This window comes from Coccomyxa subellipsoidea (assembly GCF_000258705.1).
Source record: "Coccomyxa subellipsoidea C-169, whole genome shotgun sequence".
NCBI classification, from domain to species: Eukaryota; Viridiplantae; Chlorophyta; class Trebouxiophyceae; family Coccomyxaceae; genus Coccomyxa; species Coccomyxa subellipsoidea.
In genome coordinates this window covers 2,408,220-2,430,578 of record NW_005178037.1, presented here as the reverse complement: position 1 = coordinate 2,430,578, position 22,359 = coordinate 2,408,220, and positions in this window count along the sequence as shown.

Here is a 22,359-nt window from a genome sequence, read left to right as displayed (position 1 = left end):
CTGATGTCTATGGACTGAAGCTCTTCAATTATTCGTACAAAATTGAAAGCTTTCGTGACCGTGGCATCCTTGGCAGGGACACCCGGCGTGTCTTGCATCAAGATCGCCAAACTATTCAACAAAATCCCTATCGCCGAAGTTTCTGCCCCCTCCCGACATCTGGTCGTTGCGAACGCCCAGAGTCTTCGTAACATAACAGTTTTCACATCCCCTCCTACTTCAGACATCATATATACAACTCCAGTGTATCGATCACAACCTATGCAACTTCAAGATCCGTGCAAGTCTTGCAACCGGTCACTTTGACCTTTGCTTTGCCGTGATGTTACGTCAAGAGATCAACAAAATGGGGTTCTAGGTTTATCCTTCAATTTTTCATTCTCTCCTTGGCACCCATTCTCTAAGTCTGACGTCAGCTGCGTCATGCAGGGAAGCTGTAGGAACCTGATGCTTTCCCTACCTCTGCTGGGAGGATCATGCAGCTTTGGATGATCTATTTGCAGCTGCATTGAATGTACCCTGTTGAACTGCAGCTACCTCATCTACAATCATGCACGCATGAGTGAAAGAACGAAATCGACCACTGCAAGTTGGCTTGAAGCGCTTCAAACTTGCTAGCCTGAGCTTGAATCTTATGCTCACCAGTATTGGCCTGCAAGTGCCTGGCAGGGAATTGCATCATCCTATGACTGTCATACAATCCTCAGTCTCAATAAAGGTGTAATATTCCAACGTCTCGCAAGGCAGGTTCCTGTTTGAGTTCAGAAATTTCATTCTTCAATAATTATTCAACCTGTGACAGCTCAGCTCTGCAATGTTCTGGCTTTCGATCTCGTTCCTGTATCAAGTTCCTGGTGGATCCAATTTGTTGAGTCTGCCGATGGCCCTACTCATTGCAGCAGTAAACGCTGTTCGCTTGTGCGCATATCTCCTGCACACTGCCTTGTGTTGCGGCCACGGTGCGATTTGGCATTCCTCATTGCAATAGCGCAGCAGCAAACACCCCCTGCACACCTGCACCAGCATGCTAGGAGACTCTTATGCACTGACCAGGTTTGTGGAGGTGCACATGTCTGAATTTTCTATGCATATTCGCGCATGTTCAGCCTGCCAACTCAGAATGGTGAACGCTGTGGCTTTCACGGTTTGCATGCTGAAGGATCTTGAAGGAACTGCTTTGCAGACGTGTCGCAGCAGTCGATCGTATTCTATCATGGTAAACTGGGAAAGCGTGGAGGTAGCTGTAGAATATGAGATATGTGCAACAGAGCAAGCTCCCGGGTGAGTGTATTAGCAGCTTACCGTGCCGGTCATAGTGGCAGTATGATCAAACTGTGCGCTGTCATGAGATGCTCCCCACTGGAACACCAAACCCAGTGCCATCGTACGCTCGCAATGGAAGGTCCAAACTGAAGAATTCACCTGGAAGCTGAAGGAAGCTTCATGACTGCATGTGTCTTCGAATTCAATGTCCTAGTGCAGATGTAATCCGTCAGACTCCATACTGGCTGCATCAAGCTTGGAGCACGAGAGCTCACCTGTACCAAAAACGTTGTGCATGTACATGTACTGCAGGCGTGTGTGCCAAGCTATGATGAAGTGTAGCGCGGCGGTGGCAACTAGCTCTTACAAATGTTCACGGCTAACACGGCGGTTCACATGGGATGTACAATTATTTGCTGCACCAGTTATGGTCCGCAGGGAGTGCTGCCATCAATTCCTTGGAGGTGTTTTGACACGCACGGAAAGAAGCTGCCAGACAGCATGGGCTCTGGCATGTACACATTCTCTCACACCACCATGCACCATGTCTCACTTTAAATACAACACAAACACCAGAAGGGAAACTTTGGTTCTTCAATCACTTAATTTCAATTGCATGTCCACTTCCTCAGCTACAGCTCGGTGAACTGATGTACTGCCACATCATGCACCGCGGTAGGGGTACTTTGAAAGAATAAATGCTGTTGAGCATGTGAACATTGAGTGCCACTTGGAACACCAAGAACAAAACGATGCATCAGGGTTGCGCCAGAATACAAAGTCATATAGCCACGAGGGAAAAATGGCAACTACTTGAGCAGTATACAAAAAGAGACAGCACTCAAAACTCAATTTTGTACTCCTTGAAGTGAAAACAACTGTCCTGTACTCAGCGGTAGTGCCTCAAGAAGTTGCATAGCAAGCGTTTCAATGTTGTTCAGGTCCAGGAGCTTTGGAGTTCTGGGAAATTTGAAGTTGAGCAAATCTCTCCAATACCCTAGAACCCCACTAAAACCCTAGAATCCTCTAGACTTGAGCTGCATGTGTCTAATCTGTGGCATAGCATGCGCTCAAGCAGCATGTATAGACTGCATCACATGAGGTGAAATATTTGAGATGTGTGACAAACTAAAAACCCATCAAAACTCCCAAAGCCCTCAAACCCCCTGGATCTGAGCTTCAGGCGTCTAGGAAGTGGCGTATACGTAGCAAGTGTGCCCAAGAAGGAGTAGACTTTATCACATGAGATGGAGGATCCGGGTGTTTTGAAAGGAACACACAATCAAAATTCCTCAGAACCCTTGTATTTGAAAGAAATCCCCTGAGTCTGACCCTAAAGGGGCCATTAAGCTGTGGCGTAGCAGACGCTTGAAAAGGTCTAGACTGCCTCACAGGAGGTGGACATCTGGGGGAAAAAATTACTCAAATCCTCAACCCCCCTCAAACCTCCTGGATCTGAGCTTTAGGGTTCCAGATTTCAAGGATCCAGGTTCCCAGGGGTCTAAGCTGTGGCGTAGCATGCACTTGAGAAGGTGTACACTGCATCACAAGAGGTGGAAACGCCATTGGCAGTCGCCACTTGCAGAATGGCATCCCTGATTCCGTAGGTTCCGCGCACGATGCAGTCGCGGGTCTTCTGGTTGGCGGCTGAGAGATCGAAGGAGCTGTAGTCCGCTGTGATCAGGTTGTCCACAAAGGTCTGGTTCACATCCGAGGCTGCCACCTGCAATGGGGTGCAAAAGGTGTCGGTCCATGCTCAAGAGCTGTGCTGCTACCTTTGGAGGCCAGCCTCGATGCAGTCACGCAAACAGCAGCTTGCGAGTAGGTGAAGTAGTAGTAGTAGTTCTGCTGTGGTCTGCTCCTTAAGCTGTGTCAACTGTCATGCGTCAAGTATTTTCTTCAAGTGCATGAAACCCACTATTCCTTGATTCTTTTAGTGGGAGTACACCATCTGATAGTAAAGGGGAATGCTGAGCTTCTGCATCATTGCTGAAAGTGGGATGCCACCTTCCAAGACTCTGCAGACTGTATTAACATCTCTTGCATCACCCTAGGCGCAATTGCAGGAGGAGGAGATACTAATGATCGACCTGAGACCAGACATCTTTTGTTGTCACAGGCACTTGAGATGCATCCTTACAGCGTTTTCTACGTCAATGCAAATGCCTGCACTCCTGCGTTGGCTAGACGCACAGTTTCTAAAAATAAAAAATGCCACAACCTGCATGGCCAGAGATTCATGCATGACCATGAAAATAAAAAAATAAAATCATTGGCGCACCTGTGACCAGACGTCCTTTGTTGTTACGGGCAAGCACTTGAAGGCGGCATCAAATGTGGGAGTGAGCGACTCCACAAGGGTGGAGTTCTTGCTCAGCTGCGCGAAGGGAAGCAGCTGCGAGTAAATGCCCTTCCAGTTGTTGTAGAAGATCAGGTTGGAAAGCTTGGACCAGGTCTCTTCTTCAGACGCCACCTTTTTGGCCCCCACCTGCAGACCAGCAATTGCAAGGTTCACACATCTTGTAAATGCTTCGTGCGGCAGCTCTTTACTTTTAGTCCTCCCCCTTGAAACAAGGACTTGCCCTTCTGACCACCAAGATTCAGGGCCAATAGAGTGCATGCACAGCACCATGTGGGGCCATTTACTGGACTGCAACAATCTTCAGCCGAATCAATCAGCTAATTACAGCCTGATCTTCCAAGCATGAATACAGCTGTTGCCCTTCTCAAGCTGCCCTCTCACTTGCTCCAAGGTCCAGCAGTGTGCAGACTCTTATTGACCGATCCAGACTGCTGTGCAGGGTCAAGTGACCCCAGAGCACAATGGACTGTTGCCGCACACAACTGCCTGACTTGTATTCACTTATGCTGTTAGAACACATTCTCGTGGACGGGATATCTGCTAATGGTAGGCTGACACACGATTTTACAACGGTCAGGGTTGTTACCTCATTGGCCAGGGACATCATGCCGGCAAACGCGACATCGCTGTTGAAATTGGATGTGTCATTGACTTTTGCGTCCAGGTCAGCGGTTGAGTTGACCAGGATCGCCGCGTACTCCTTGGCTGTTGCCAGGTCATTGTCCCTGCAACACAAGATTTCTTGAATTTTGGATTCAAATTCGAAGCTGGTAACGTTGGGCTGTGCCTATAGAGCGATCCTGTATGCTCCTCTGGCCACATGTGCATCCAAATGACTCACTTACAGCTGCACTCTGCATCCCTTACCTCGCTTTTGTTTATGATTTAAATACTAACAAAAAAAAGGCAAAATTTCCCTTCCGTGCACGAATGTGACCAAGTGTAAGTTATGCGAGCTGTGCATGAACCCAAAAGGAAAGTGCCAAGATGTACAAGGGGGTGCGGACAGCATGCAAAAGAAAACAGTTGCAAAGCAGTTCAGATGCAATCCATGCAAAATGTTGGCGGACTGAAATATTCAGTTTGCTGTGTCGGGCAATGTTAGCATAAACACACCTGTAGAGTGCGTGTTCGATTTTGTGGAAACCCTTGAAGTCCTCATCTTTTTCTCCCTTGGGGAACCCGTAGGGGCGCGCATCGATGTCAGCGTCCTCCTGAGTGAATGCACCCGCCAGCACCTGCAGTAAAAGACACACAATCCATCAAACTCTATGCGGATCCCCCTGTGCATCAAACATTGTTCCATCTTATACCACAAATGCAAAAATTTGGCCCCGGCTTATTTAGGGTTCAGGGTTGGGTTGGGTTGAGCTTCATGCCCACGGTTGATTGGGTCTTGCTTGGATCTCGCGAGTTCAACAAGGGGTAGGAATTTGACAGCCTTTACATGCAGCTTGTCTGCAGACGCACCTTGCTTTCGGCAGGAAAAGCGTGTAATAATGATAATAACAATAATGCCTCATCTGTCTTTAACAAGAGACTGCACTCTGCTGGGTACTTTGCTGGGAATCCTGGGTCAGACTCCAGGTAAAGAAGGTTTTGCAGGAGTCACTGGGTCTGCCCTGTCATGAACATAGCTGGGGGACCACCAACTGGCAGGGCCATAGACACACAAAACCCGGAGGTCCAGGCTTGTAGGGGAATATGGGAGTGTAGTAATGCAAGTATGGCCCATGCTGGCGGGGGGGCGATATAAATACTGAGCACCCTGCCCTCGGTGGACTGGGTCTTGCTTGGATCTGGCGAGTCCAACAAGGGGTAGGATTTTGGCATCCTTCATCTGCGGCTTGTCTGCAGGACGCACCTTGCCTCTTGGCAGGAAAAGCGTGTAAATAAAAAAATTGATGCAAGGGAACTGCAGAGCTGACCTCAATCTGCTCGTACAGGGGTCGGCTGTGCACGTAGGCGGTCAATGCAGCGCTCATATTGCCCGAGTCGATGGCCGCCTGCAGAGCGTTGACCAGGGGCACCTGCGCAGAAAGCAAAGATTTCAGCCAGGCTCAGACCGCCTTACTGCAGATCAGACCGCCTTACAGACCGGTTTTGACCGTATACCGTTTATTTTAATACCGTATGACCATATGTTCGGCCGTATATACGGTCCCCCAAAAGTGTTCTGACCGAATGGTGCAACTATGGCCTTACTGCTTCATCATCTGGAGGTGCAAGCGTGATAGGAGTGCCACACAAGCTTTAGACCATCCAAGTGAGTGGGCCGGGCACCAAAAAACCACCATATCGATGACCCTTACTATATAAATTATTACACGCTTCTCCTGCCTTCCAAGGCTAGGTGCGTTCCAGCAGCACTTCGACAGGATCTTCTCAAATGTACATGTCGTACATCCTTTGACATACAAGAAAGAGGCACTTGCCTGGTAGCGCATGAGTGACTGGAAGTAGGACACCCCCTGCAGGATGACAGGGTCAGTGCCATTGAACTTGATGGGCGGCTGGCACTCGCCCACGCGCTCCTCTGCGTCCGGCTTCTTCTCTATCCCCAGCGCTGCCGCTGCCTCTGTGAGCGCCTCAGCCGTCTGCGCAGCGGAACACAGGATTTTTGGAATGCTGCATAAACGGGAGAAAGGCTAGATGCAGGAGAGTGTGTCCTTTTTTGCTGGGCTTTATCAGGCCACAGGAACATGAATCAAAACTTGCAGCTGACAGGCCTTTCAGCCTTCTGTCTAGCAGGAAAGAAGCAGATCAGATACTTGAGACCTGACAAAAGTTTCTGAAGGCAACACAGGAGGTGCGAAACATTCACCAGAGCTTTTGGCTGTGCCCAGGATGATGTCAGGTCGAGGACAATTGTGCTACTTAGGGTACAGGCAGCCATACAAGCTGGCATCACTACGCAATGCAGCATTGGAATTTTTGCAGATCTGTGCGCTGACAAGAAAAGGTATGGATTTAACTCAGGGTTACCCTGGTGCATGGCAACCACACTGACGTCCTAACTAACATGCATCTGTCAAAGAATGTCACAGCACAGACTAGCCTGCGATACCCAGAGCCCACTTCATGTTTGTATCCTTCAGTAGATGGTAATCTGCAGCTCTGGAATGTATACCTGGTAGGAGGCCTTGGAGATGGCGTTGCGCTGCTCGTTGGTGAAGTTAGCGTACGAGGCGTATGACTCAGCTCCGTTAGTCGTGGTCACGTAAGGGGTGATCGAGGCGTTGAAGGCTGAGAATGCGTCTGTGACAGCCTGCAACCAGGCATGTACAGAGGGGGATGAAGATTTTTGCCCCCTGACTTTCAAAGGCTTAGGGGCAGGTTTCACACAGGCTTCAATGAGGCCTGCTGGTAGCTTCCACTGAAAGTGCTATAGCCTGGTCTGAGACAACTGATGCTAATTTGAATTGAACCTGGTGCATGTTTGTGAAGCACAGCTCCTCAGCACAGCCAGGCGTGCAAGTGAACTCTATTCACGAAATAGGACCTGCAGACTCCAACCTCCGCTTAGCGTGAGACATGGTTGAAAATGGCTATTGCTATATGACACCCTTCCTGTTTGAATATGGAGTGTTATGGTTCACGGGATGCCTGCGTCTATTCCTAATCTGGATGTGACTTTGATTTTAATTTTGACAAGTATGTACCTGTGCCACGGAGGCGTTTGCAGCCTGCACAAGCGCTGCAAAGGGCTGGTACTGGGATTCAATGCCCTTGAAGTTGTGGTAGAAGATGAGCACCGAAAGGTCCGAGTAGGTCTCTTCCTCCGATGAAATCTTCTTGCTGCCTGCAGACAACAGAAAACGTTTTCAGCTGCAGAAGCTGCAGAAAAACAAAACAGATAAGCCGTGTACGCATCGACTAAAATCTGTGCAGAAACCCATGCTGCGAGCGCAAGGTGGCGTGCTGTTCTGTTGCCATGCAACTGGTGTGTTGGCAAGTGTTGGCAAAAGCGGACATTCTTAGGCACTCGAGTTTCACCCGACTCAAATCTTTTCAAAATGCAAACATTAGCGTCAGAAGCGCAAAGGCTGCTGGCCGGCACACAGACGTGTGATTTATATACCCACCACAGACATTTGGAAATTTCTGCAAACCGTGTCTTGCACTTTCACGCAGTTCTTCTTTCAAGAGAGCCTGCCCGACGCCAATGCGGTTTGACAGCCATGTTTGAATCCTCTGGCTGTAGCCACGAAAGCAGCCAGTTTTGGAACTAAAAGTTCAAAGTTCCCCCGGCTGGCTGGGGCCGATGCAAACAAAAAACTGCGCGCACAACTGATTGGATCCTGCCTGTATCTGGCGCGTCCGACAAGGAGTATGATTGTAGTGTCTGAAAGTACGGTCTGTCTGCAGACGCACCTTGCCTCTTTCATGAAATGCAGATAATAACACATATAAGGGAAAAAATTAAGGGGGAATTTTGTGCAGAGAGCGCGCCTATCTCAGTGGCTACATCGATTATTCCGTCAAATGTGCGCGAGGCGCTGAACTGGGCCTTGTCCTGGAAAGCTTTGACCAGATCTTCAGAGTCGCGCACGAGCTCATCTGCGTAGATGCCCGCCCCCTGCACGTCCCCGTCTCTGTAGAGAAGGATTTCTATCTTGTGGTAGCCCTGCAGCAGCAGCAGAAAGACAAGGTCAATAGCACTCAGCGTGAGAACTGGCAGCTTTGCAGGCCATATGCACTGTGCACCGCTGGATCATACTACTTTCTCATGTTCTGGGCAAAAGACTGCAGACTCTCGTCAAGAATATTCATTTTGTCCTTATGACCTGACTGAATTGCAGCGGCTGTGCAAGACATGCGTCTCGGACGATTTCATCCTATGCACCTCTTTTGGCGAAAACACGGCATGCATGGGATTTCAGCAGCACTGCAGCACAGCCCACTTGTGGACTGACACTTTATGTACGGAACTCCTTGAAAGGGAAGTTGCTTCCTGGCTACTGCCACCCACCCTAACCCCCACTAACTGCTATTGGGAACAACCCTGATGATGGCAGGATTAAACATCACAATCACCTGGAACTCCTTGCCGCGCGTGAAGGGGTCGATGGAGCCGCAGCTGGCCTCTCCGTTGGGGAATCCGTACGCGCGGTTGTCGATGTCCTTGTCAATATCAGGGAACGCCTCATAAAGGACCTCCACCTGCGCGCATGAGTTTAACTTTGAGCTTTCGACCTTGAAAATTTTTGAGAATTCTTCTCAATACGAAATGTAAGATCAGAGGTGAGGCACAGGACTACAGTCGGTCGGCCAGAGAGTAGGTCAGTCTCAGGTTTCGGAAGTCTTCTCTTCTTGATTCTACCTTTGGAATGTGACGCAAATGCACTTGGCTTTCTGAGCCAGGATCAAGGCTGGCCCACAGCAGAGGCCTGCTGGGTTGAGTCTCAGGACAAGTTTCTATCAAGAAGAGCGGGGATTAAGGCAAGTTCATCTGACAGCAGGACAGAGCAGAGGCATTAGGTGTGGTTGGTAGGAATACCAGTGTCAGGCACAAGTAAGGCTGCAGGGTGCCATTGGATCGAAGCACACCTCTTCGTAGTGGGGCCTGGCCTTCTGGTAGGCAGCCCTTGCTGCTGCGAGGTCACCTGCAGCCAAAGGTTCCATTGTCGGCGGAGATGAACGTGATATATCCGAGACTTGCACGTACGTCCGAGGTGCCTCAGAGGCGATGAGACTTCAAAGACATCATTCTCGCGGTCCCAATGAGTTCGAGGTTGGGATCTGGCGTCTGTGGTCTCACAACGCTGGCTGGCAGGTTACTAGGTCTCACCTGAGCGGATGGCGCCCTGTAGGGCTTTCGCGCCGTCCAGATTGAGCTGCGCCTGATTTGCAAGGTACCTACGAGGCATGAATGCTTGATTTAATGATCATTACTGCGATCGATCGTAGGTTGTGGGCATAAACAGATCAGAGGGTCCACCATGTGAGCGATGGCAGGTTCCGGAATTTTGTTAGTCGGCTAGTGTGCCACTCACGTTACCCCTGCGTCGGTTGCAGTGGCCAGTTGTGCCGCATCTGGAGCTCCCAGGACATTTTCTGTCAGTAATGCGGTCAGTGCGAGCAAGACAAGAACCAGCTGACCGGTCGACGGCATCGCTGGAAGCTTGACTAATTACAAACTTGATCGGAAAGTTTGACGAAGCACCAGCGATGAACCGACAGAAATGGTTGCAATAGATCGAAATTGTTCAGGGCTAGATCTTCCGGATGATGGCGGCTTCCGAAACTGATCTGTCGGAGGTAGCTGCGCGTGTTCGGCATAAGCCGATCGTGCTCCAGGTACTTCATTTTACGGTCCACGGTGCGCTGTGCATGAGACGATGGATATAGATCATCTCTGGGAAGGTCCCAAGACAATCTGAGTTTTGGTGAGCTAAAAAAAGGATTCTGTACGCGACCACAGTAGTGTTCTTGCTGTGTAGCTCATTGTTGCATGCCTTTACCTTGCAGGGTTGCCCACGCGCTTGAGGTTGCATGCAGCCAACTTTGAGAGAGAAAAAAACTATCAATGATGCATTTTGTTGCTTGTGACGAGATGCAGGAGATTTCTTAGCTGCAGAACATGGAAGTCTTCCAAATAAGTTATTATTACACATTGCCGCCCATTTGGCAAGAGCGCTATCAAGTGCAGGTGCATCAGAAACAACGCCTCAGACGAGCAAGGGATCTGCCTCTGACGGCATCTAGCAGCTCTAATGAGGTACATGTGCACGCCAGATTCATAGATACTTCACATACTTCACTGGAATGTGATTCCAGTAGATAGGAACCTGAGCACTGCGCTGCATGCGGGCCGAAACCCGGGCATGCAGCCACGACGCACCAACAAATACCAGTGTCTTTTAGGGTCTAAAAGCATATATTTTGGTACACAGCTCTTGCGAATGCCTCCCAAGAGTGCGTCTGAAATTTATTTTATGCGCCCAGAATTTCAAAGCTAAATACTTGATACCTGGGAAACCCCAGCAACCTCCTTATACTTTGGTAGCTGCCTGCAGCTTCTCTGAAGCAAATCTTCATGCCAATAGGTCTCTCCTAAACAACTCCAGCTTCTGGGAAAATTGTTAGTTGAAACACTCAGGCTGACTTCTGGGCGCATGAGCAAATTGCCCGTGGTGGTTGAAAGAGGCTCTGGAAAGTTGCAAGTGCTTCCAGCGGCCCAGCATTCTTGTCATGGCTCACATGAAAGCCATAGCAAAAATGCTGAGCGCGTGTAGAATCCAGACAATGATGCCCCCTGGACCGACCTTGGCTCCCCTGGCATAGTCCGGCACTGCAGCACAAAGACAGACCTCACCACTTGAGAAACTGCAGCACAAAGACAGACCTCACCACTCGAGAAAATGGTGTTCTCAAATATGTGCGTCTCTGTCACCAGACGAGCAGAGGAGCGCGCAGCGGGCGCAGCATAGACAAGATTCAAAATGGGCAGTAGAGCGTGAGCTCTGAATCAAAGAGGTACGAGCTTTGCAGCCTCACCTATGTACTTCCCTTGCAGCCAGTCGTCAAAGTCCTGCGCGCTGTAGAAATCTGCATGGACGAATAGACCCTCCCCTTTCAGTGCGCTTTGAGATCAGGTCAGCATTTCCCTCACAAATCATGCTCGGCAGATAAGAGAATATGAAATACATTACAGTGGCAGGCTTGCTGTCGTGCTTGGGGTGTTTCAGACTTGCGGAGAGGCAACACCTCACAATGCGTCGAGTGCAAACTAGATGTTGAACAAATTTGAGTGCAGGCCCAACCTGGGAAGCAGCCGGGGGGTCCGTATGCCAGCTCAGAACCGCCCTCCCCTTCACCTTCAGCAAACAGGCGCCTGTAGCTCAGTAGGTGACGCCGGCCCTGCAAGCAACAAGCAGCAACATTTCACATTTGCAATCTGATCATTTGATAGCCAGATCACTGTGCAAAGCATTAGGTGGAGCACTGCACATGTGGCCCAACACCAGGCTGCAGATTTTTGTGTTAGGCCCCGCAGACGTGGCTGCAGACGCCTTGCATGCATGCCCTATGGCCTTTGGCTCTGGGTCTGCCGACCTGTAATAAAAATAATACTAAAATGCATTCCCGGGAGCCAAGTCCAGCCTCTCTTTAGAGTTTCAGCGTGAGCCTAAAGCAGGCATGATGGGCCAGAGTGCAGGAGGCATTCACAGAGGGAGCACTGCAAGTCCGGAACATGTCCAGCCTGGCAATAAACATGCGGTGCATCACTATTAACAGCATTGCCTGCTGAGACCCAATGCCTGCCGAGGGTCTCAGCAGGCATAGGCCCATCGAACTTGCAAGGAAAGGGAGGCAAGATCAGGTAAGCAGCCGTTTGTGAAAGCTGCAAGGATTGAGTATGCCCACCTCAGCTTCGCCTTCTGCCTTGGCTTTCCTTTTGTTCTCGCCTGCTGCCTTGGCTGGGGAGGTGCTGTTCTGGGCAGAAGGGTCGCTGCCCGGTTTCACGCACTCTCCCTGTTGGCTGGCGCACGGGGGAGGCTCGCTGAAGAGCTCGCAGTCCTTCACGAAGGCCACCCATATCGGCCTAGCTCTCTGCGCCAGGGAGGCAAATCAGTAGATACATCGGACTCCTCTGCAACCGTTCGGAGCGCTGCAGCTTGTCAGCAACAAACGACAACTCTTCTGCTGTTCAACCTCACAGATAATAATCTTCGATCACTATCTTCAAAGTATTGAAAAGACAGGCTACATGAAAATCAGTTCCGATGCGCCAGGCATTGCACCTTGTTCGACTGCCTACCCCTAGCAAGTAAACCATCTTCTCTCAGAAATAATGACATAAACCTGCGACTAAGATATCCGTGGATGTACGCTTGCGCGGTTTCATAGCAGATTATGCTTGGTGGGTGGCTTACATTAAAACATTTGACGAGGTCAGCCTCTGCAGGGCAGGACTGCGTGTCTCTCGATTCTAGCGCCTTTGTTATAACTGACGAGCAGTTCAATTCGCCTGGTGATCTTGGAGCTGGGTAACGCGTCGAGTAAATCCAGTTGAGCCGGCTGCCGCACGTCTCGATCAAGTTGGGGACTTCGCCATGTACCGCGCCGTCCGCCAGCCCAGGACCTGCGATAACAATAATTGCCACGGCTGCAAGCAGCTTCAAGGATCGCGCGGCAGCCATCGTCAATACTTCTGTTTGTCAGGTGCGCGTGGTCGACAGAACCATCTCTCTCCGGAACGGAGTAGACGATCCGTACCGGTACAAATTACGGACCAATGGAAAGCTCAATCCGATGCTGCAGCAGCTTCATAGAGGGAGAGGGGATTGTTGAGTATCCAGGGAACCATGAGCAAGTCGAAGCCATGATTTATTACAAGGCTGCAGCTGCTTGGTCACCCCGCGACGCTCTCTAGTACGTGCACTTTTTCAGAGAATATGATTCATGCTCTGGTTGCTTCAGGTCCAGATGAACAAGAGAAACTTCAAGGGCACTGTTTGCTCTTTTAGTGTGAGCCCAGGAAGGCCGTGAGTTGGTCAGTTCACTGCAGCATGCCATGGTGCATGCAGTGGGGAATCCAGAGGCCACTCTGCACGTGCATAAAGTGCTGCCCTGAAATGCATGCAATGTCATCACCAGCAGCAGCAAGGATATTACGCAGCAATGTCGCGGCAACACTCTGTCAGGGCACAATTTCTGATGCAAGCTCAAACCAGATTACACATATGTACTTTGGAGCCTTCGGAACAGTACTACTGCTGCAGTAATACTGCTGACTCAGGCTACTAAAGGCTTCGGAAGCCTTTAGTAAGTTGCCATTTGCACGGGCCATTTCACTCTGCTGGGTCTTCCCATATTTTGGGTGAGACATGCTTCTCCAGTATCAAACCCCCCAGTCAAAGCAGCAGCAGGGTCTCTCTTGATGCAATCATTCCGACAGCGAGCTATTCGCTTTACTGGTCTGCCACAGATGTTCGCGTGCACTTCACCCAAACTTATTTCTGACCTAACAACCGAAAGCGGCACCAAAACTGGCCTGAAGTGTGGCCTTCTTGGAACATCACAGCGATGGAAGTCAATGGAATGAAAGGTCTTAACACTGTCCAATTCACAGTACACGGTTACCTCACTGATTTCTGGAAGTATCAGAATAATTCCAGAGATTCAAAAGGACAACAGAGCTCACGGCATTCCCCTGGAGCTGGTGTGTGCGCTAGGAGCCAGTCACTTACTCACGGTGCAGATGGTCAAGGCCGCACATTGAAATCACAATTTATTAATCTAAGCTGCCTATGGAAAGGAAGTAAATCAATGGAGGCACTTTCATTCTCAGTTTCCATTTTCGTCTTTTTGTGCCTTTACAACATGCGCAGCTGCAGACTCTCAGTTGGTACAAAGCTGCAAGCGCAGGGCACTGAACTGCCAGGCATACTTATTGGGACCAGCGAAAAGGACCAGCAAATAGGCTGTTGCTATAGAGGGACTAATTGTGTGGCAGGCACCTTTCCTGCTTCGGGGCAGTGTGGCTGCACCCGGCCTACCAGAGGGATTGCTTGCTCCTCAAACACTGTATAGGAAAGAGCAACCAAGACACCCAGAGCAAAGAGAAGCATGCCAAAGACTGGGATGAGCATCAGAGACGCTGTATAGGCGTCCGGGCAGAAAAACCACTCCATGTGGGGGCCTGAAATTGCCATGAGGTATATCTGCTCGGCGCCCCAGCCGATGCAGGCTGACATCAGCCCTGAGATCAGCGTGGCGCCTCCCAAAAATTTGTGCGCTGAGTAGAAGGCCTGCTTCCTCTCCGGAGGCCAGCTAGAGACCAGATATGCGAAGAAGCCTGCGCATGGGAACATGCCAGAATTTGAGCGGCCAAAACAGAAGAAATTGAGTGTCACTGCACATAACAGGTATGCGGTCAAGTTGGCCTGCCTATGGTCTCCTGCGAAAGGCCCGACACTTATGAGCAAAGCCCACTGATGTGTGCCCTTACAATGAGCGGTGGGGCAATACTCCAAAGCAGGATAAACATTGCCGCTGCTGCCGGTCGCACAATGCCAGCCTCCAGGGTTTCAACTTAAATTGCACACCACATTTAGCAGCGCAGCAGGAGGAGGGCAGACATCACCTGCAGCATACTGCAGAAAGTACATTGCTATGGCAATGATGCCAGTCCAGGAGTGGAGGCTGTAGAAGAAGACCTCCTTGCTGGCTTTCTTAAACTTGCCCACGTAAACCATCCCCAGCAGAATGAACACCCCAGCTAAAGACTGCAGCGCCACATGGACGTACTTGTGCACTCTGCGCACAGGATCGGAGCCCAATAAGAAGTGTATGAACGTTCGAGAAGTAGTCCGCAGCCATCTTCGAGGCGCGCCATTGGCGCCGACTGACCGTCAGGACCTCAACATGGTTTCGATCGTTAATCAAGAACATTGAAACTGAAAATTTTCTCAAAAGAATGTGTGGTGCCTCACGTACGGTTGGGGAGCGTCACAAGCGGAGCTCGGTAAGACATGACTGCCTCGAGCATACAGACTGGCCTGTGCGGTGCACACAAGTCAACATCAAGATGTAAAAGCCATCTAAAATGCATATTCAAGGCAAATGGCGATTGCCGCTAATAATTAAACGATACAGAAATGACCTACAATGCCTGCAAACAGGTGACAATCCTGCTTCGAGTGGGTCATACTGACGATGTTGGTGGAGCTTAACAGTCTCATAAATCCCAAGATAATGTCTTTTGGTTTTCTATCTCTATTGATTTTCCACATGCTGGCCGCCAGATGCTCGGGTGCTCACCAGCCAATTGTCATAAAGATGTAGTGAAGGGACAAGTAATGCTGCAGCCTTTCGTCCCCACCGGCCGATCTTCCCTTCGTTAAGTACGTCCATACAATCAGTAGCACAAGCAAAAGAGCCCAGCAAAGTCTGGGCGCAATCCAGACGAACCGCTTCATCAGAGACTCTGTGCTACGGGGGAAGACTTGCCGGCTCCAGCGGCATTTGTACCGATGCCTTTGGCTCGAAAAGGTCAAGAAGTCAGGATTAGATGGATCAGGCTCGCTTCAACTACGCGACGATCCAGACACATTGTTTCCGCGGGCCAGTATGCCTGTTCCCGCGAGCCAGCAGTGTACGAAGGATCGTGGAAACCACGTGCTGGGCTTAGATTTAAATTGGATTTCGACAGAACTACGGTTACGCTGTGGCACTCGTGACTCAGCGAAGGCCGACTCAGCGACGCCTCACACTTTTGTGGTGTTCTTTATCGCCTGTACATTGTACAGGATTTTTGGCATCAAGGACGATACGTACCAATTTTATTCCATGCTACTAACAGCACCAATATAGAGCCACATCTGCGCGGTAGCTTGGCATCAAACATGTGTACACCCCCTCTATTTATGACAGGTGACAATTCAAATTCATGCGCAAATTCACGCCAGGTCATGTTGCGCATCGGCCTAAAGTGTTCCCAACAGTGCTACCTCTCAACCTACAACGTGTTGTCCAAACGTGACCTCAGCAGGGCTGTGGTAAAACTTGAAAGCAAAGACTTTAGGTGGACCACACAAGTCAATTACGTAATCTAAACTTCCTGCAGACTGCCTTGTGCTGGGGCCACGCTGCGGCCTGGCACTCCTTGCTGCAGTAGCGCACCAGCCGGCAACCCCTGCACACCTGCATGCACACCCCCAGTGAACACCGCAATTACTTCCAGCCAAATTGAGCACTGGCAGCGTCTCCCGCATGCTTCTTTGTTGCATGCTGCACAGCTGCCATCTCGAGCGCTGTGCTTGTGCAGCACCAAAAATGCAAGCTCCTTGCACAACAGGCAGCTGCCGTTCCATACTGCAGTACCATAACGCAGGCTTCATAATTGCCACTGCCATCTACCAGAGGCTGATTCTGCCACATCCCCACAGATATCCTCAGCCGATATTTTGCCGAGCACCGTGCCCCACGGTTGATTGGGTCTTGCTTGGATCTGGCGAGTCCAATAAGGGGTAGGATTGGGGAAGCCTTCAACTGCAGGTTGTCTGCACGACGAAACTTGCCTCTTGGCAGGAAAAGCGTGCAATATTAATAACACTAATATTTTGCACCGCATGGTCTCTTTGTTCAGAGCAGACCCAATACTTGACAGCAGCATGGACTCCAGAATGACGTAATAACTTCATTAATTTCTCAATGACTAACCACGACTCACCTTCACATAATGCTGCTGGCCGTCCAAGGCCATCTCCTCGGGCTGTCCGCAGTTTGCGCACTCCACAGAAAAGCCGATGTCAACCAGGGCTGACAGCACTCCGGCCATGATGACTAACAATGTCATCATCTCATCGCGCTTGGACACACCTGAGGTAAAATTTACACCAAGAGAATTTTAGTAAAACACATCTGAGGCCACCCTGTGATACCAACAAAAAAGCTTAAAATAGAGTGGTCCGAACGTAGGCACTTGCTGGAGGCACTGCAGTCTATAATCTTCATCTATTTGTGCATTTGCTGTTGTTTCGAGCTTCCCAGCCGCTGTTTTCTGCAGCACAATTTAAATATGGGCAGGATACAAGTATGCTGTCCCCATGTTCTCTGGCGCACTCCTAAATCGGGCAGACTAAAGAAGAACCAGTGGCCGCCTTGGTCGAAAATCGGCAAGGGGAACAATGCCCCGCAGGCTTCACAACACCGTACATCTTTGCAGCGTCTCCTTTGGCAGCTCCGATGCCGCTGGGCTTTACAAGATTCATCTTAGCTTTGTCAATGCCATGTCACCACGCACCTCCTCTGCCAGCTGGCGCTAGAGTGGCCAGCCAGCAGCCGTAGCAGTTGCCCATCACTCCGACCATGTACAGCTGCCTGGGATGCCCCGGCTCTGCACGGCAGCACACAATATATGGGTCACCATTAGTAAGGATCTGCAAGCCTTGGCAAGCAGTGTCTCGCTTGGATGAAGATGCACACAGGTGTATAAGCCCAACTTGACCACCGTGTCTAGATGGTAGCTTGAGAGCAGGGCAGGAAGCAAGAGAGCATTGCAAGCGAAAGCACAACTAGTTTCATTTTGACACCCTGCCGCTCAGCAAGTCTGCCTAGTGCCAGTTTGAGGGAGATTGGGACACAAAACAAAGAGTCTGTTGCCAGACATGCCATTCACTCAACTAGCACACAGATATGACCTTTAAAGCAGGATCCAGCGAGTGTTTCTTTTAAGGTGCCAGGATTATGAAGCTCTGCAAGGGAGGCATGCGCCGCACCTTTGTCGTGTGCGAAGACAAGGAGCTCCGACAGCTGGCCTGGAACTTCCTTTTCAAACTCGGTCGCTCCCTGCGCAGAAGCTGCTGATCTGTTCTTGCCAGCACATCTTCTGTGGCAACTCAAAATAATGGAGCTCTCTCCCTTGCAGCAGTACCCATGTGTGAGACAACGCTGTAACATGCAAAAGGTGGAAGAAAGTCACCAGGGATGACCAGCCTGCCTGCAGGCATTGCAAGTTTGGCTGCGTCATGTGGAAGTACTCACATGCCGCCTGCGTGACAAAAGCCTTTTTTGAGCTTCGTCAAATTGCTCCCCCTCCCTGTCATGGTGAGAAAAAAATGCATAGGATCCCATACACACGGCTGCAGGCTCTTATGCTTCAAGTCCAATCGTCAAAGCTTTCTGAGCAGTACAGAGGACAAGTGCGCAATTCATCTATAAATTTAATGTCAGTCGATGCAGCAAGGCTGAGGGTCTCAGTCAAGGAGTGGGGAGCTGCACTCCCCCCTTTCTACAAAAGAGAGAAAGGGAGAAGAGTCACAATCACCTTGCGCGTGCCAAAGACCTTTACTACTTGAGTGAGGCTCCGCAGAATGGACTCGTTGTCTCGCGCGCACTGGTGCAAAACTGCTTCTGAAGGCCATCCCAGCCACAGGGGCATGGTGTTGTATGGGCAGCCGCCCTGCCTCCAAAACTTACCGCGCTCACCCTCACTGACCCTGGCAGCGGCAGAAAACAAAGTCAGGTTATAGCACAAAATCTATATCTGGAGATTTTCAGGGTACTTGTTGAGCCTGTCCCGCAAAGTCCTTGGGACCCGCATCTACCATCCAAGAAGAAGCGGTTGGAGCAGCTGCAAGCAGCCGTCAGCCAGCGCTCTGTGGCTACATTCAAATAAAACCACGCCCACTGCGAAGGACAGCTGCCATTGTATCATCTGTCAGAAAGTCTCCTGGTGTTGAAGCGCTGCTGTGTGCAGCTTCTTGGTTCTGCTTAATGAGTTTACTGTAGAGCAGCAAATAGCAATACCCACATGTCCGTTGCAGCTGTTCTTCAAAATTGCACAACCGTCCTCTGGGCCCACAACGGCATCTGCAATTTATAGCAAGCCCTCTCCGGCTCTGCGTGCTGTTACTTGAAATGGGAACTTGAAAAGTTGGAAAATCAAACGATTCCATTGTTTCAGCCAAGTGTGATGATGACAGGAGCCGTTTTGATGTCCAAGTTTATCGAGTAGCAATTCTTTTTGTCATCTTTGATTTAGAGGTATCTTCTCTCTTTCCTTGGGCACGTTCCAGGAAGCATGAAGCCCTCACCCGAGCAGAGCCTCGCGCGTGGCTGTCAGTGCCAGCCCTTCCCCAAACATTGCCCTGACGAAGGGCATCCGTCTGCTGAGGAGGACGTTTTCCTGTCCACAGCATTTCCACAAGGGATTAGTGGCTGGATGCCAAATTCGCCTCAAGCAGTTGCTCGGGACATTTTGGCTGTAGCCGCAAGGGACAGTAAAACTTGCAATCTTGGAATCAGAACAGCCACATAAGCGCCTTCATTGTGCTGGCTCCGACAAGGGCACAATAATAGCTTCCTGCATCTGTGCAGTACTTTTCTTTTCTGGATGCCAGGGGGAGCCTTGAGACTCCTCACCAGAGAGTGAGAACACAGACAGAATTGGTGCTTATGTGCTTGTTGAACCATAGTGTCTTCAGAAAGCCACAGGCGAAAGTCGCAAGAGCAGCAGTATCAAGTTGGGGTAGCTTTTGGCATTCCAGATTGATCAAGAGAAATATTGACTTCTTGCATCTGTGCATGGGCTCTTTGCTAAATATCAAATAGTGCCCTCCAAAATTTCCCCTGAGAGTGGTTATAACACCACATAAAGGTGCTGTAGCATGTTCAAACCTGGGGAATTCAGGAACCAAACAATGAAAAGCCCGTCTGCACCAATTTCACCTTGATGCTTTACTTTCAAATTACCTGCACGCAGAAGCCGCAGGCGAGGGTCTCCTGGTTGAAGGTCAGGAAAGTGGCACAGCCGGGGGGTCCGTCCAGGATCACCCTCAGACGGGCGGAAATGGGCCGAACATAGCGGTGCTGCGCGCTCTCCCATGCCAGCATGGCAACGCAGTCGCCCCCCTCGTCACCTGCGCGCACATGACACCATTACTAAGATTGGGTGAGTCACCCTTGTTGCTGTGTCACCAGACATCCAGTACACCCCCCTCGTCACCTGTGCGCACATGGCTTCATTACTAATATTACGAGTGATTCCATGATCCTGCTGTCATCCCTGTTGTGACACCAGACATGCATTCGCCGTCCTCGTCACCTGCGAACATGCGCCCGCACATGGCCCCTGGTTGTGATACCGGTAAGTTGGTCTTGTAATTGGTGAGACTGTCTCCTTCATAGTGTGACTGCGCCGTCGTTTGTGCAAGGCACATGCTCCCACAGGGAGTAGCCTTCAGCAAATGCTGGCTATACATCAAGCAGTCTGAGCTGACGCTGGCGCAAATAGAGCCTCTGTCATGGGCTCACCAACTTGCCAGCTTCACACTTCGGATGTGTACAGGCAGAAGATGCCCTCAGACGACGGGGCGAGCTAGCTGGCTGCCTATAATCTCTTGGTATATGTACAAATACTGAGCACCGTGCCCACGGTTGATTGGGTCTTGCTTGGATCTGGCGAGTCGAACAAGGGGTAGGAATTTGGCAGCCTTTACATGCAGCTTGTCTGCAGACGCACCTTGCTCCTGGCAGGAAAAGCATTGAATAAAATATTTCTAATAATACGTATTGTGCTGTGTATGCACGGCAGATGGTCCGGACAGGCATGGGCCCAAATACATATATTACCCCAACTACCAGCAGCCAAGACTGTGGAGGCCTCACAGCGGTTTGCCGTTTGGCTGAACGGAAAGGACCTTTCCATGGCGGAGACTTGACAGGCTCCGTTGTTTCACCCAAGGATTGCATTACAAAACTACACGGGTTAATAGGCCGTCAGGCCGGTCCAATCATGGTCTTGACGCGAGCTCGCAGGCAAGAGGAAGAGCGGCAAAATCAGGCAATGTGGGTCACAGAAGAGAGGGTGTCTCAGGTGACATGGGCACAGAACGCACCCTGCACGTTGAGAGGGCGGGTGATTGAGCCGGTGGCGCCACAGCGGCTGATGTTGAGGGTGAGGCACACATCCATCCCCACCGACCTGTCATCTGCGCCAAAGCCGCCAAGAACCGCCACTCGGCCGCTGTCCAGCACTGCGCATGCAGGGCTGTGCCGCGCAGACATCCACGCCTTTGACCCGCTCTCTGGCAGGACCTGTCGAACAAAACACGCTCCCTTTATTGTGACCTCATCATGATGTATCCCAAGATGAAGCACTCCCAACCATTGTGTAACAAGGGCGACCTAGTGATTCGGGACTTCCTGTTCCTTTGGAGTGTTACTGCACAATGTGGATCTCCCCTTTGTCTTAAACACACACATCTGTTTGCCTCAAGACAAATGCTCCGATGCTCACATCGGCAAAGGGAAGACCATTTTATATATACAGCAGGTTTCCTATAGAGGGGTGTGACCTGGACCCAGCAGCTCTCCTTTGGGTGGAACTGGAACACATCTGCCAGCGCCATCTGCCTCCCCACCCCATCCGGCAGAGCCTTGCCGCCGATGATGAACACATCCAGCCCACTGCATGCAATGCCTGCCACAAGAGAGAAAAATGAACCTTGTCCATGCACTGTGTTTTCTTGGGGGCGGTTTTCAACCCCGAAGTGCCGCAGTGTTCTGAAGCCGCTGCTACACATAGAACAACCCTGCCTTCAACCGGCTCATCCAGCAGTCAGGAAATGCAGGCGGTACTCTTCAACAGGTCTTGGTACCCATGGGAAATGATTAATGAAACCAGGGGTTTAGGGTTTAGGGTTTATATTATAGGGTTTATATACCCCCTAACCGTAAAATAATGACACCAGGGGCCAAAGACATGCGCTTGCCTGCATGTGATCTCGGGCAGGGCACGAGGCCGAGTGGCTGCAGACGCTCCCACTCCCATGTAGCCGTATTCAGCCGCCACAGATCATTCAGAGTCTTCAACCTGCGCAGCCCAGAAGGCATCAGACGTGCACCGGATGAGTCTCACACCTAGGCTGTTTCATTACAGACATGTAAAGGAGTTGTTCCCAGTTCAAGCATTCTGCATTCTGCAGTGTGAATTCCCTGAGCAGCATGCAGAGCAGGACAAAGATGTTGTCCCTGCATGCCATGGTTTGGAGATAATGGGTCGAGGTTTTGCACTGCTCTTTCAGTAGTTGCTTTGGGGTTCAGGGCCACCTGCGCTTTTTGTCCCCCCGGAAAAGCCGCGACTCAGCCTCTGTTTCGCGCGCAACCCCGCCGAAGACACACATCTTGTCGTTTATCATCCATGCTGAGTGGCCGTAGCACGGTTCTGGGGCGATCCCTCCTGCGGCACAGACAAGTGACAAGGCTCAGGTGACTCATTCGAC